The sequence below is a fragment of the Squalius cephalus genome (genome assembly GCF_949319135.1).
Source record: "Squalius cephalus genome assembly, chromosome: 3".
Lineage (NCBI taxonomy): Eukaryota > Metazoa > Chordata > Actinopteri > Cypriniformes > Leuciscidae > Squalius > Squalius cephalus.
Genome location: NC_137124.1, coordinates 9,783,933 through 9,799,800, shown reverse-complemented (window position 1 = coordinate 9,799,800; position 15,868 = coordinate 9,783,933). Strand labels below are relative to the sequence as shown.

Genomic DNA, 15,868 nt, shown 5'->3' with positions numbered 1-15,868 from the left:
TGTGTGTGTGTGTAGACATTAATTCATACAGACCCACTAAATGAGTCTGTTTAATTAACAGAATATGGAAGTACATGTTCACCAGAATGCAAAAGCCATCAATCACATACTAATGCACACGGAAAACACACTTGCTTTCTCCAGCAATATGGTTTCCATTAGGTTTGAATCTCAGAGCTTTTGGTTTCAAGACCGAACCCTACAGTGTGTGTGTGTGTGTGTGTGTGTTTGTATTTTTGTGCATGTGCCCTGCAGCCAGTGCGGTGTGTGTGTGTGTGTGTGTGTGTGTGTGTGTGTGTGTGTGTGTGTGTGTGTGTGTGTGTGTGTGTGTGTGTGTGTGTGTGGACCGACTTTCTTCATAAAAACGCCACTCAACTATCTCGTTCTCCACAATGAAAAGCAGCTGCGAAGACTCACACACACACATCTATTTCATCTCGGTTTTTCTGACACACAACCATGCCCTCTGCCAGCTGTTGCGTGTCCACCCATGAAAGAATTAGTTTGAATGTTGCAACATCAGTGTGAAAGCTTGCTTTTGCATCCTGAGCATGTGTTTGATTTGTAATAATGTTTTGTTTAGGGGTGTTTTTGCAGTGGGCAGTTCTTGTTCTCCCTCTGCTGTCAGACAGCAGCGCTGCACTCACCACTTGTTGCCTCGCCAGCTGATCCTGGGTCAGTTGTTAGTGATTATTTATATATTTCAGTATCGATCCGTCTCTCAGCTTGATGCCTCTCTAATCCTGCACTGATGAATGTGGCGATGCCTGCCGGGGGACACCAGATAAATCAGTGTGTGTGGCGATGCACGTACAGTACGAAACACACACTGATGTACAGCGGAGAGCTTGTCATAATTATGTTGCATCAATGGCAAAGCCTGTTGGGTGAACGTGAGGCTACACACACACACAGATGTGTCATACAGGCAAAAGATGCACTCCAGAAGATGAACACCATCCATCTATGTGTCTTTTCATCTCATTCTCCCTCTTTCAGTGGTGGCAAATGTATTCAGCCACTGTCCCATTTCCATTCATTGTTTCTGGGTTTGTCTCGGGAGATTCACCACCACCTTCTGTTGGAGAGCGAGGGGAAACAGGGTCACTACAGACGGAGGGAGAGATGAGGAGGGGAAGGAGGAAAGCAGGCTGTGAATAAAGTCAGAGAGAGATGATGGTTAATGTAAGAAGAAAGGCCTGGTTCAAAACGCTGGAGTGTCTGAGACGGAGAACTCATTGCGCACTCGAGTGACTTTTACAAGCGCTCCAGTTTTATGAGGCCTATCTGGCGTAATGTGTCCTACTCTGCCAACACTTTGCTCTGTTGACTGTCAAGGTAACTACCATAAGACCACAAGACCGAGGTTAAGCAAACGCATGCATGATGCTCTTTCATACACACATATGGCAAAAGATTAGTATTTTCACTGCTCCTGTTGTTCCTTAAAAAATCTGTATGTCATCGTAAAAAACACTAGTAGCTAAGAACGCAAATGACATCACTCAACTTTAAAACAAACATTTATGATGATTGCATTTATGGACAGAGTTGTGCTGCAGTTTGATTTAAGACAAACCTCAGTCTTGGATTATTCAGTTCAATATTTGTGGGCTGTGTGTGTCACAGTCTGTCCTGTTCTATTTCAGTTATCATGGACATTCAGTTTATTTTCACGTCTCATGCCTTCCTTTGTTTGTATTCCCGCCATTTCTTAGTTACCATGATCACCTCGTTATGAGTTAATTTTGTTCAGCTGTGTTGCTCGTTACCTAGTTTATGTTCTTATATAAGTTCTTCCTTTTCAGTCACTCCTTGTCTGTTCACCGTCTTGGTTAGTGTGTGTTGCTACCTGATCGTCTGTTTACCAGAATTACCATCATTTTGAATTTCTTATCTTCGTCTGTGTTTGCCTTCCCGCAACCACTGTGACAGATGAACAGACCAGCCCAAATGGACGATAGGGCTAAATTTATTGTCATGGCTCAGGAGAGCCCTGATTATTTTTTATTTATTAAGACTTTTTGTTTTTTGGCCAGCAACTGCCCTCTGGAGGACGAAACCCTCAAGACCCTGTCCTGGATCGGGGCGAACGTCCACAACACCATCCACCTCCCAGACACCACCGGACTGATTTGGAGGGAAGCCGTCGTGCGGTGTCTGGAGTGCATATGGCCCCGATCCAGAACCCGGCCCTGCCAGTCACCACCCCGTTCGACGACGCCTAAGCCCCCCGTAGACTGGAAGTTTCTGCCTGCTGAGATGAGTGAGCCTATACCCGAGGATGGGAAGGCGGAACATAACGTCGCCCCAGAGCCGAAGCACCACGGAGAGTCCGACCAGAGGTGTGACCTGACGTCGCTGTCCACCCACCACGAGCCCCACCCACCCTAACCGCCACTGAGAGCGAGCACCGGCTAGACTTATTGGACAGTTTAATTGTGTGGTGAGATAATTCCCTTTATCCCTGGAACTTATCTGAACCTGTATCTGAATCTTCATCAGTCCTATTAATCCCACCCATCCTCCCCCTCCCGCCACCTCTACTAACTGCCATCAAGGACACTGTTTTTTTGGGGGGGTTTGTGCCACTCTTCATTCCCAGACCTCCGCCAAGCCTGTCACCCAGTCATCATTGTTTCCCATCAGTCCCGCTGTGTTATCACATCCTCCTCTCAGTGGCGAGGTAACACCGTGGACCTGCTGGGATCCCACTCCTCCTGGGTGATATGAGCCTGTGGCTCCGCCTCCAGCCTCGTTGCGCTCTGTCCCGCCTTGACCCATCGACATGGCTCCCGCACCTACGCTCCTTCCTCCCTCGACTCCAGCGTCGACCATTGAGCATTTGGCCTCGCCGGTCTCCCTTGGACCGTCGGCTCCACCTGGGTCGGATATCGCCAAGCCTCAGCTACGGACTTGCGGGCTGCCCTTTGCTCGCCGTCCCTCCACCCCTTTGGCTTCGGCAAGCTCCACCCTCCCTCGTTCGCACCAGCTCATCCTCTGCTCTCTGGATCTTCACCCCCGCCTCGGGTGCTTGTCGCTGTGGCTCCGTCGCGGCTGCCCAGGTCATCAGCGCACCATCACCGCCTCGGACTTCCGTCTGTGTTGTGGGCTCCACCTCCCAAAGCTCTGTCGCCGTTGATCCTCGCCCTGAATCCATCACCATCAAGACTCCTACCGCCGTCGACTCCGCCTTGGGCATTCGGTATGGCCACTCCTACCCACGTCACCACAATGGATGCTACCTCCTTCTGTCCCGCCCTGGTTGTCATCCATGGTGTGCCGCCTCCATCTTCCCTCTATGGTGTGAGGCCACGCCTCCTCGGGGGGGGGGGGGGGCATTATGTCACACATTCCTTGTGTGATATAATGTCACAGTCTGTCCTGTTCTATTTCATGTCTCATGCCTTCCTTTGTTTGTATTCCCGTCATTTCTTAGTTACCATGATCACCTCATGAGTTAATTCTGTTCAGCTGTGTTGCTCATTACCGTTTGTGTTCTTATATAAGTTCTTCCTTTTCAGTCACTCCTTGTCTGTTTCTGCCTGATCGTCTGTTTGCCAGAATTACCATCAAACCTGTCATTTTGGATTTCTTATCTTCGTCTGTGTTTGCCTTCCCGCAACCACTGTGACAGTGTGTGTATATACATATTTAAATGTATGTATTTATTTACTTGTTTAGTATTTTATTACAGAGTGGTTAATTTTTACATTTGAATAAAAAAAATGAATAAAAATAAATAAATAGACAAATGCTGTCAAATCGATTAATCGTTTCTAGCATAAAAGTTTGTTTATATAATGTTTATATACATTATACATGCGTGTCTGTGTATATATACATTATATTATGTATATACATATTTATATTTAGTGCTTTATTACAGATTGGTTAACTTTTACATTTTAAATTTTATCTATTTTTTATTTTTGTTATATTTTGTTTTTTACATTTTTATTATACATTTATTTATACATGCATATACTTAATTATAATAAATTCAATTCATATCATTGACATTATTTTTTTTTTATGTGTTTTCCATATCTCAGGAGACGTAGACCTGTTATGTTTCATGTAGATACTTATTTTAGGAGAAATATTTAAAACTTGTTTTAGGAAAAAAAGATGACAGCCTTTTTGAGATCTCATCTCTCTAGAGAAGAAATGACATTGCTAGGGTCTTTTTCATAGGAGAAGCAGAACACTCTCCATCTGCTCTGTTCAATCTCATAACTGTCTAGGAGAAACAACTGAGACACTGACGAGATCTCATTTGTGCTTATTCTTTCCTTTGACCAGAGACAAGTCCGATCCCTCACTGATTCGCTCAATGTAATGAATGTTTCTGTTTCAGGAACCAAAAAGGTCTGAATGAACCAGTCACAATAAAGCAGGAAATGAAACTATTGTGCACGTAAGGCGCCATAGTACGCTTTCTACCCATAATTCTTTCCCTCCTCCTCTTCAGGTTAGTCATTTGAAGAGGCGCAGGTGCTGTGTTGAGGGTCAAGGCGCTGATTCAATCTCAGCCCTCGAGAGAGAGAGAAGATGAGTGTGAGGAAACAGACAGGGAGAGCAAACGCTGCAGATGAAAAAGAGGTGGGAGGCTCACATCTCGCAGGTGGAGAGCCGAAGACAGACAGACCGACAGACAGACTGACAGGAAGACAGGCACCAGAAGGTGTTTATTTGGTGGCTAGAAGATGGTCGATATTCCCTTAGGACTCAAACTTTGTAAATAGCCCACTCCAGGGAAAGAAAGAGAAGGAAAAGATATGAGATCCATAGGGAAGCCATGTATTTCAGCATATAGCACCCTGTCTCACACATGCAACACACTTATAATGAAGCTAAGATTGGATTTATGGTAGTCCATACTTCATCTCACACATACAGTATATAGGTGAGCAGACATCCATTCACACATTCACCGTTGTGGACATTACTGACCTGCGACCCACTCACGTCTCCACTGCTCTCTCTCTTTTTCTCTATCTCTTTCTGATGGTTTCAGGAGGTAGAACCCGCTGCGTGAACAGGCGGTATTACCATACAAATCAGCGAAGCATTTTCTCCACGTCTGCGCCACACACACACAAACACACACTCCATCACACGCTGATTTCAGATTCAAACATCAGATACAAACTCTATTCTGTTCTCCTGTAACTATGAAGGCCAGTTTGCGTCATGATTATAACCACACATAGACAGGGCATCACTGATGTGCACATAATACACAACACCACAGACTGACAGATAGATTGAGAGAGAGCGATCATGTCTGCAGTAACTCAGGGTTTGTTGCCAGGACATTATGAGAACTGATAAAATTAGATTTTTGTCCCTGCAAAACTCACTGTCATAATGCAAGATGTGTAGTTGCCACTGCCAGGGAGTGGCTGTGTGTTTGCTAAGGTGTTTGAAATACATATATGTGTGTGTGTATATATATATATATATATATATATATATATATATATATATGTATGTGTGCCCTGCAGCCAGTGCGGTGTGTGTCTGTGTGTGTGTGTGCCAGTCAAAAGGTTGGACACACTTTCTTATTCAATGGTTTTTCTTTATTGTTTTTAACATTGTATATTAACTGAAGAAATGGAAATTATGACAGAGCAAATATGGAATTATTTAGTCAACAAAAACATGTTAAATAACCCAGAATATGTTTTATATTTTCGATTCTTCAAAGTAGCCACTTTTGCTTTGATGACAGCTTTGCACACTTTTGGCATTCCCGTGAGGTATTCACCTGGAATGGCTTTCCAACCATCTTGAAGGAGTTCCCAAAGGTGTTGAGTACTTGTTGGCTGCGTTTCCTTCACTGTCCGGTCCAACTCATCCCAAACCATCTCAGTTGGTTTAGATCAGGTCATTGTGGAGGCCAGGTCATCTGATGCAGTACTCCATTACTCTCCTTCTGGGACGAATAGCTCTCATAACCTAGACGTGTGTTTATGGTCATTGTCCTGTTGGACAACAAATGATGGCCCCACTTAGTGCAAACCAGATGGGATGACATGTTGCTGCATAATTCTGTGGTAGCCATGCTGGTTAAGTTTGGTCTCAATTTTGAATTAAGTCACCAACAGTGTCACCAGCAAAGCACCATCACACCATCACACCACCTCCTCCATGCTTCACAGTGGGAACCACACATTCAGGAACCATCCGTTCACACTCTCTACGTCTAACAAAGACACAGTGGTTAAAACCAAAAATCTAAATTTTTTGACACATCAGACCAGTTTCCCACTGATTTAAAGTCCATTCCTTGTGTTTCTTGGCCCAAGCAAGTCTCTTCTGCTTGCTGCTCTTCCGAAGTAATAGTTTCTTTGCCGCAATTCGACCATGAAGGCCTGACTCACGCAGTTTCCTCTGATCAGTGGCTGTTGAAATACTGTATGTCTGCCACTCCGAGAAGCATTTATGTGGGCTGTAATCTGAAGTGCTGTAAATTTGTGGTTTTTGCGGCTGGTAATTCTAATAAACTTATCCTCTGTAGCAGAGGTAGCTCTTGGTCTTCCTTTCCTGGGACGGTCCTCATGAGAACCAGTTTCATCATAGCGTTTGATGGTTTTGGCGACTGCACTTGGGGATACATTCAAAGTTCTTGAGATTTTTTGGATTGACTGATCTTTTTTTCTTAAAGTAATGATAAACTATGTTTTCTCTTTACTTAACTTAAGTGTTTCTTGCCATAATATGGATTTGTACAGTAGTTTTAGTAGCATTAATAGGGCTTTTGACTAAAATTTTGGTTCATGACAAACATTGTTGTGATCTCTTCTAAAACTCTAGGGTCTTTTTTTCCCCCAACACCGCTAACCGAATGACCTATAGCTGAGACACAAAAATTAATGACAAAATCGAGACATTCATTAAAGGCTGGGGAAGATGGAGGGAATGGGGAAATAAAAACAAACAAGACATCTGTCCTTCGCTCTCATTGTTTGCTGTGTCCAGTTTCTCACAGGTCGTGATGCCCCTTTTTGCAGCAGATGGGAGGCACAGAGAGCGAGAGGAAGGAAGGAAAACAAGAAATGAAAACAGGAGGGAAGATTTATATCAGAACCCCACTGTTAGGATTCTCCATCATTGCCACAGCGACTGGCTACCTGGCAACGGGATACACAATGGCGCGGTTACCCTGGCGACAGCGTGGTGGACTGTCTGGCTGAAGACAACGGCTTGAGACGGACAGGAGCGCCTCAGACAACAGAGTAAAGGTGAAGTGTGTGTGAGAGAGAGTGAATCAGTCTATTGACTTTATTAAACTCTCAATATATCCATTCATGAGACTGATATTATTATTGACACACACACACGGACAGACAGAGTCTCATTCTCTCTCACACACACACTCTGACACAATGTAGTTTCAGTTCAATAGCGCTTTATTGGCATAACTGTCAAAATGCAAAATGCCATAGAAAGGCGGAGTGTAATTAATGAACATGCACACAAACACACAGTGTGTTTAATGTAGGCTGGCAGGTGGATCTATTGCTGTTGTCAGTGAAGTTCTTCATAGACATACAAGCTTGATTAAAGGGCTTGAGTTGTAGAACAGCACAAACCGAGAACAAACACAGCTATATACACATGGACATCTGTGTTTTATATATATGTAACATGAGCCAAATGTGTGTGTGTGTGTCAGTCAATGCTCACATAATGGTTTTAATGCAGGGATGTTCCCTGCAGAGCTTAACGGTTTTACAGTATATTAATAAGTTCATACACACACACACACAAACACACACACACACAAACACAATCTCCTCCAGCACATCCTTCATATGCTCTATAGAGGATATGCATATGATGTCACAGTAGGCGGAGTCACTGCGGTCACGCCCACCGAGTGGCAAAAAGACTGAGTGTCAGTGTTGGTGTTCAGCTTGAATGCAGTGGAAAACGCACAAAACACATGTGAAATGGGAAAGAGCTGTGCGATTGACTGTACAAATAGATTCAACTAGAAATCGGAGCTCTCTTTTACAGACTGCCGAAAGCTACAGAAAATGAGAAGCAAATGAGTCGCTGAAAGTCCAACTGCCTTTAATTTAAAGGGGACATATGCTAAATCCACTTTTTTAGCCCTTAAATGCATTTTGTTGTATATTTGGAGTGTTTAGAAGTACAGAAAAGTTGAAATTATTCTCTTCAGGTGCTTCGTTGATATCTTTATATTCAGTTTTGGCCTTATTTTTCAACCTGTTCCGATTTTTCTGTTATCTATGACATTTTTTGAACTATTACGTCACAGTATTTGCAGCGGAACTGCCAAATAAGGACATTGACTTCCAGCCCAACACTTCGAGCAATCCGCCATTTTTATTTCTCGCTGCAATTTTGTAGTCCAAGCTAAAAGATGCAGAAGTTACGAGAGGGTAAATTAAAATGTTCGGTTGTTGGATGTAGTAACCCACACGCTTCATTACACCGTCTAATGTAGATGAACTGCCGCGCTTGTGACAGGGCGCATGTTTAACTGAAAGAACGAGCAGAGAGAGAGAGACCCGGTCGCGCGCACGCACTCTCTCTCTCTTCGGAGCCAGGCGAAAGTGTAAACAAGACACCGTCTCCAAACTAGACGCTGTCTTGCTCTCTCTCCCTCGCACATATTAATCAAAATAAATCGAGGCGACGGTAAAAGGTCGGAAGACCAAAGTTTCATGTGTAAATACAGTAACACACCATTGCGATACATCCATATGAAGACGTTGTTCTGCAGGTTCGTCGTCTTCATTTTCATCTCGCTCCGGCTCCGACTCTGGCTCGAACATGTAAGGCTGGCTGGACAAGTCTTCCGTTGTTGACATTTTGTTAATAACGTGTGAATAAAAAGTTTCTGTGCGGCTAGTTAATCGTATCTCTTCTATCAAACTACAAAAATGGCCGAACGGGGTGGAGTTGAACCTCTGCATCCTGGAGAGGTGGCGGGGTATGACGTGTCTCAATTGTATTTAAAGAGACCGCACCAAAACGAGTTGCTCTCAGACGCACATCAGAAAAGGGGTAGAAAAGGGGCCTGTGGAGCTATAATAATGAGGAATTCAGACCCAAGCATTGCAGTTCCGCTTTATATAGACTACAAATGTATGATTTATATGTAAAAAGGAACGATTTAAAAGCATGATATGTCTCCTTTAAGAAGATCATCTTTTGTTTTACACCCGTTTTCACAGTTTCCTCTATTAAATCAAGTCCTGTTGCAGGATGTTTTGACACTCAGGGAGGGACTGTATTCTGGTGCGAAAGTGATGTCAATGCATACTCTCTATACTCTATACTAGTTTTTGTATACTATACTAGTTTTTGTATCTCTATACCTGCCTCAGGTCATTTGAATATTGAGGCAAACAGACATAGGAAAGAAAAGCAATCTCTTTAATATATTGATTGTTTCTCCTGTACATCAAAGAGATGAATTAAAGAAAATTGAGACTTACTGAGACTTTCAGATGTTACTCTGGTTTCAGAAGAAATCTTAACTATGTCTCAGACTGTGCTCAGTTTTGCCAAGATACTTAAATCTGCTTTAAAAAAAGTCAGAAATATTAATATGATCTTCTTCCAATATGATATATTCCTCCTAGATTGATGCTTTGGATTGATGTTAAAGCTCACTATCCTTTTTTCTCCCTTCTTTTTTGGTTGCATTTTTGGAAAAACATCTGAGATGAAGTTGAGAAGATGAATTTGTCTACTGAGCTATGAAAGGCCAAAGTCTGAGCATTCAGTTTTTCTACTACTCAATCCTGCTAAAAAACTTGGTAACACTTTATTTTGATGGTCCACTTTAGACACTCTGTTGACTATAAGTAATGTTGTACCTACATGTCAACTAACTCTCATTAGATTATTAGTAGATTGTCTGTTTAACATCTGATAACACTTTATTTTGATTATCCTCAACTGACATGCTACTGACTATAAGGATCTTTGCAACTACATGTCAACTTATTCTAGAACTAATAAATGTTTGTTGGAACGATGGTTTCGGGAAACACAGACTTGTTGAACTAACTAGTGTGCGCAAACACACAAGAAATTTGTTGTGGATTTCCAAAGTTACTAGCCTCTCAGCATTTTCACTAGCCATAATTTTGACATGGATACCATGGAGAAAAACTGCCATATAGATATTTTTAACATTATCTCATAATTTGGCTGCAGGTTTATTAGGCTGCTGTCACTTTAAGACCTCGGATCCATTATATCGTTACTCATGCGTTTTCTTTCTCAACTGTTTACGTTCACCTAAAACATACTGTAAATGACTGTGTTTACGTGAACACTCAACCAAGCCCTGCATTTTGACAGTGTTTTGTGTGTATTTGACTGTTAAAGCGCAATAAGTAGCGAAAAATAACTTAATTTAGTGCTGAGAGGTGGCTTTATGTGCTGCACTTTGGGTGTGAGCACAAAATCTGCGGGAATAAGTAAAATTATGCACAATACACGCAATCCCACACCGAAATTAAAACCCTGTAAGAGTGAGTGAGGAGAGGCGGGTTTGTGTCACTCGCTGTCAGAGAGATGAGAGAGGGAGAAAGCGCAGCTGGTATCGTGATTCTATTCTGTGGAAAATATTAGAGTATTAGAAGCATTTCAGATATTTCAGTATGTATCGAAAAATCTATATTTTTGACAACACTACATTGCACTTAGTTTATTTTTTCAGATGCCCTTTTTAAGAGACTACAATAGAAAAATGTATATATTATACATAGAATTCAACCCTGAAGTGGCTAGTAGTAGTGACTGCGTTACACACCACTGCTGAAATCCACACGCATCTGGTGTTAATGTCAAGCCCATTAACATCGTCAAGCCCATTTAAATAAGTAAGATTAAGAAAAATAAGAATAAAAAATAGTTGGTTGACGATGCTTTCGGGAAACGCACCCCAGGTATATAGATCTTCAGAAACAGGATTGGGCACCTCTGGTCTAGTATAACAGGTTATAGTGGGTTTGTAAATATTAAATATCGTATACCTCGCTCATATGTCTTTGAGTCTGCGAGACTTTCACCTTATTATCAAAGTGTGAGATAGTGAAGCGGGTCATGACCGGAGACAAAGAGGAAATTAAAACACTGAGGTACATATGAAGAGAGATGAAAGGGAGAACATGGAGAAAGATGATTAATTTCCATTTCTCTCTCTCTCATGTTCTTTTTCTCCAACTCGCTTTATTCTGTTTCAAAAGGCGGAAAGCAGAAGAGAGAAATTGAACGAAGCCTCTCCTCCACTTATAAACACGCAGGGCTGCAAGCCGTTTCCACGACAACATGTCTCACACATGTGGAGTGATGGAGGGAGGAGGGAGAGATGAAAAAGGGGAAATGGAGGGTTTGAAGGAAACAGCAAGTTCTCTTCTCCGCTTTCCGTCGAGGGGTTTCGCCGCTTGTTTGCGTGCGTCTGTGAGATGTGTGTTTGTATAGTGTCTTCACTCTGTTTGTCTCAGTGTCAAGCCACACATGACATTTAGTTTCCCAAATTTTCATCAGTACTCTCTCTCCGTCTGTAAACATCCTGGGCTAGTCGCATTTCTTTCCAACCACAACAGTTTCCATGCACTGTTTCTTCATAAACACCTGTATGAATGTGTTGTGTGTGTTCATATTCCTTGCAAAGATGGCCCAGACTTTTTTCTTAAATTTGCGTTAAGTAATAATGTTGCGTTAATGAATCGGAAGCGCCATAGATTATCATTAATATCGATTGTTGGTGGAACATTATGTCGTATTTCAAACACGTCATGTCTCCTGATAAATAACATCTCATCTAGTTATGACTGTAATGTGGTTATTGTGCTAATATTTACAGCTTTTAATAGAAACATTTATTTGAAATAGTATTTTTTTGTAACAATGTAAAAGTCTTTCATGTCTCTTTTAAACAATTTAAAGCATGCTTGCTGAATAAATTAAATAATTTCTTTAAAAAAAATGTCCTGACCACGGTCAGGAACGGTAGTGTGTGCTCCATAATGAACTCTTCATATTTAGTTATTTTTTTAAACAAATTCTTCATGCTTATAGACTGTTAGGATACTATATTACAATTCTCCTGTTTCATTGTCTATGCAAATGTAATCTTATTTGTTCTTATTGTGGATATACAGTAGCTGATTAATCTGAAGATAGAATGATGAAATCAAAAAGCACTTTGTCAACACACATTTTCAAGTACTTTCGTTGAAGAGATGCAATATGTCATTCAGTATGCAGTATGTCTTTCTTTTTCAGACCACAAAAGAGTTGTTTTTTTTTTTATGTCCTGCTTGTGCTCGTTCATATAATGGCAGTGAATAGAGACCAGCATCAGGCTTTTCAAAAAAAGATGCAAAAATGTCACAGAATGATCCCACACTACATGTGCCGAGTGTTCTGGCAGTGTTATGACAGGGTTTGGTGAAAAACAAACAGAAATTTAATGGATTATTTAACAAAAATCCTGATCTTGGCTGTTGGTCTTCTGTGCACGACTGCATGTTCATGAGACTCATTAGAGCTTCAGTTCACTCCGACTCGACCAGGAAAAGCACACAAGATGTGAAAAATCAAGACTAAGAAAAACGCGATATGAAACAAGCCATGAACTTCTCTGAGGTGAATATATCAGTTGTTCATCGCAACAAGAATAATCTGTCAACTGTCATCTGACATCTGGAGTTCCAGATCGGAGATATTAAACTCAGCGAAGAAAGCACACGGATACTTTTGGGTATTTCTAGACGTTGTATTTCATGTTGCGTTTCCATTAATCATGAATTCTCACAGCTCGTGTGCTTTTCCTGGTCGAGTCGGAGTGAACTGAAGCTCTAATGAGTCTCATGAACACACAGTCGCGCACAGAAGATCAACAGCCAAGGTCTGGATTTTCGTTAAATAATCAATAAAAAAAACGGTTTGTTTAGTTGTACAAACAAGTATGGGATCATTCTGTGATACTTTTTTCATCTTTTTTAAAAAGCTTGATGCTGATCTCTATTCACTGCCATTACATGGACAAGCACGAGCGGGACATTTCCTTTAAAAATTCTCCTTTTATGATCCATAAAAGAAAGAAGGGCATGCGGCATTAGAACAACACCAGGGTGAGTAAATGATGACTTGATTTTCATTTTAGGGTGAACTAACCCTTATTTGTGTTGAAGTCCCCCTGTAGTCAATCATTTTATCCCTTAAAACTCATCTTTGATCACCAAAATGACATATTTTAACTTTTGACATATTTTAAATTCTTCATGCCTTAAAATAGCTTGAATGTAACCCTACACCCTTGCCTCATTTAGTATACGCGGTTCTATGAATATGCAAATGAGCCCCGCCTCCACTCACTCACACCAGCTCAGAGATCCACTCGTTGACGATCACACGTTGATCTGATTGGTTACAAGGTAGTTTGTGACGTCAGAAACACCAGCGATTTCAAAGCGTGTTTTTGAGACTGTCTTTGGTTCACTGCAGTTTTAATGAGAAAATACTCAGCAATGGTGTCGACTTATGAATTTGCACATGGTTTGTCTTAAAGCATATTAAAAACACCACATAGACATATAAACAGTATTAAAAGCTTGATTTTCACCACAGGGGGACTTTAATGAATCGGTAGCGCCACAAATGATCAGGGATATCAATTGAGCATCATTGACGAAACAATGTCAAACAATGTCAACCATGTTTTCTCCTGATAAATAACATCTCAAGGCACTAGTTTACATGTTACTGAACAGAACTGAATCAACACTGAACAATGGCACTATTTTTTTAACAGCAGAATCGAACACTGTTTGCATCAATTAATCATTATTTTCCAGTTTATCCCTGTAAAGCTGCTTTGAAACAATCTGTATTGTATAAAGCGCTATATATAAATAAATGTGACTTGACTTTACTATGACTGTATTGTGCTAATATTTACAGCTTTCCCCCTGTTATAACGCCTCATTACACATCAAAAATTAAATACACAGTTTAACTTGGTTGTAAAAGCCAAGAAAAACACTTTTTCGCCTCCATCTTGTTGTTTTCCTGATCATTTTATAGACACAAGAGTCCTCTCTCGTAATTTGACAAAGTGATGGGCGTCTTGATTGATGTCATTTATCTTTCATTTCCTGCCGTATTGATTTTGCCATGGTGTGTCACTCTGTGCCATTTCCTTTTTATGAATCATGATTCATAAAGCTACAGGTAGCCATTATTGGTAATCATTACACACTTAGGTTGTCAAGGGAACTGAGTCCATTTGAATGGATACCTAGGGGAGGAATGGGGGGGGGGAGGGAATAGTGGAGATGTAGAAATCATGACGGGGAGAGAAGCGTGAAGGGGTTGGAGGAGACAGATGTGCGCTCTCCCGGTATATTAAGCTTTTGTGTCACAGGCAGGTAAACCCACACCTAACGCTTCCACAAACTCCGTCACCCGTCAGCGCCCTGTAAACTCAGTGCTGTGGTCTAAAAACACCACAGTGCTCTGATGTGCACGTGCCATGATTCACACTCATCAGTGCTGACTGCACGCCTAACAGGGAGCGTGCTTAAAACTGTGGCTGTAAATGTTATGGACAAACATTCTTAAAGGCATCAATTATAAGGCAATAGTTGAGTTATTTCATAATTTTTACCTTTGTGTTCTAAAACTTTGCAAAATCAAACATGGTGCATTACATGAACACAGAGTTTTAAATATGTGCAACCCCAAATAACACTTGAGAGCCTTGGTAGAGAGGAATATTTAATTTAAAGGTCCCATTTTTCCTGTGTTTTTGAAGCTTTGATTGTGTTTACAGTGTGCAATATAACATATGTTCATATTTTGCGTGTAAAAAAATTTTTTCACACAATTTACTTCTCTGTATACCGCTGTTTTCACTGTCCTAAGAACGGGCTGATGACTTCCTTGTTCTATGAAGTCCCTCCTTCAGAAATACGTAATGAGTTCTGATTGTGCCAGCGGTTCCTGTGTTGTGATTCGACAGCAGCTTAGCGCACCTTAGACACGTAAAGGTCACGCCTCTAACCATAACGTGGAGATGCATGCGCTCAGTGTTATTGTAAACATGTCTTTAATATTACCTTATCAATAACAGCGTCTCGACGACATGGCAACAAACACACTCTACAAATGCAACTCTTCCTCTTCTCCGTGGGAGCGCAACAAGACCACGCCCCTTTTTTGTGTATTCCTGTGGGCGGAGGTTAGTCAAAAAACTGTTCTAGTGACATCATTAAAGCAGGAAGTAGAGGGGTGTAGTCCAAACCAGCCGTTCGTTGTAGGCTTTGAAAGGGGACTTCTGTTAAATAAAATATCTCGCTTGGCATTGAACTTTGAGCTTTATAATTTTACAGGTATTATTTATGCTCTAACAGCAACATTAAACACTAACTAAAGTTTGAAAAATGGGATCACGAAGAACAGGACCTTTAAATTGTCAATATTTCTGTTGATGATGATAATACACTAAATGTCAAATGGTTTATCACATATTTGTCATTTTTAACAGATTTATTGTTTTAAAGGGGTCATGACATGGATGTTTTAAAATGACTTTAATATGCTCTTTGAGGTTCACTTATAATGTTTTTTGCATAAAAAAACATGTATGCGGAAATTTTTTTCCGACCCTCATTCTGTCCCTCTGTCTGAAATGAACCGTTTTTAAGGCGCGGCTCCTTTAAGGCGTGTCAGTAAATGGCCACTGTTATGATTGGCTAACGTCACTGCATAGAAACAGTATCAACACCCACTCGCTACTAAACATGAGTAAGTGTTTTGAGAACATTATCCATAAAAATTAAGCGTAGCGTCAGTTCTGGCAGGT

General features: G+C 41.2%; 1 protein-coding gene across 1 annotated transcript in view; it reads left to right on the top strand.

Moving 5' to 3' along the window:
• Nucleotides 1-1,062: 1,062 nt before the first annotated feature.
• Nucleotides 1,063-15,868, top strand: part of serpinh2 (serine (or cysteine) peptidase inhibitor, clade H, member 2) — an 82,628-nt gene continuing 67,822 nt past the window's right edge. The window contains exons 1-3 of the mRNA XM_079867714.1: nucleotides 1,063-1,338; nucleotides 4,475-4,687; nucleotides 6,988-7,250. The gene's annotated coding sequence lies outside the window, so the exon portion shown is untranslated. The remainder of the gene's footprint in view (nucleotides 1,339-4,474; nucleotides 4,688-6,987; nucleotides 7,251-15,868) is intronic.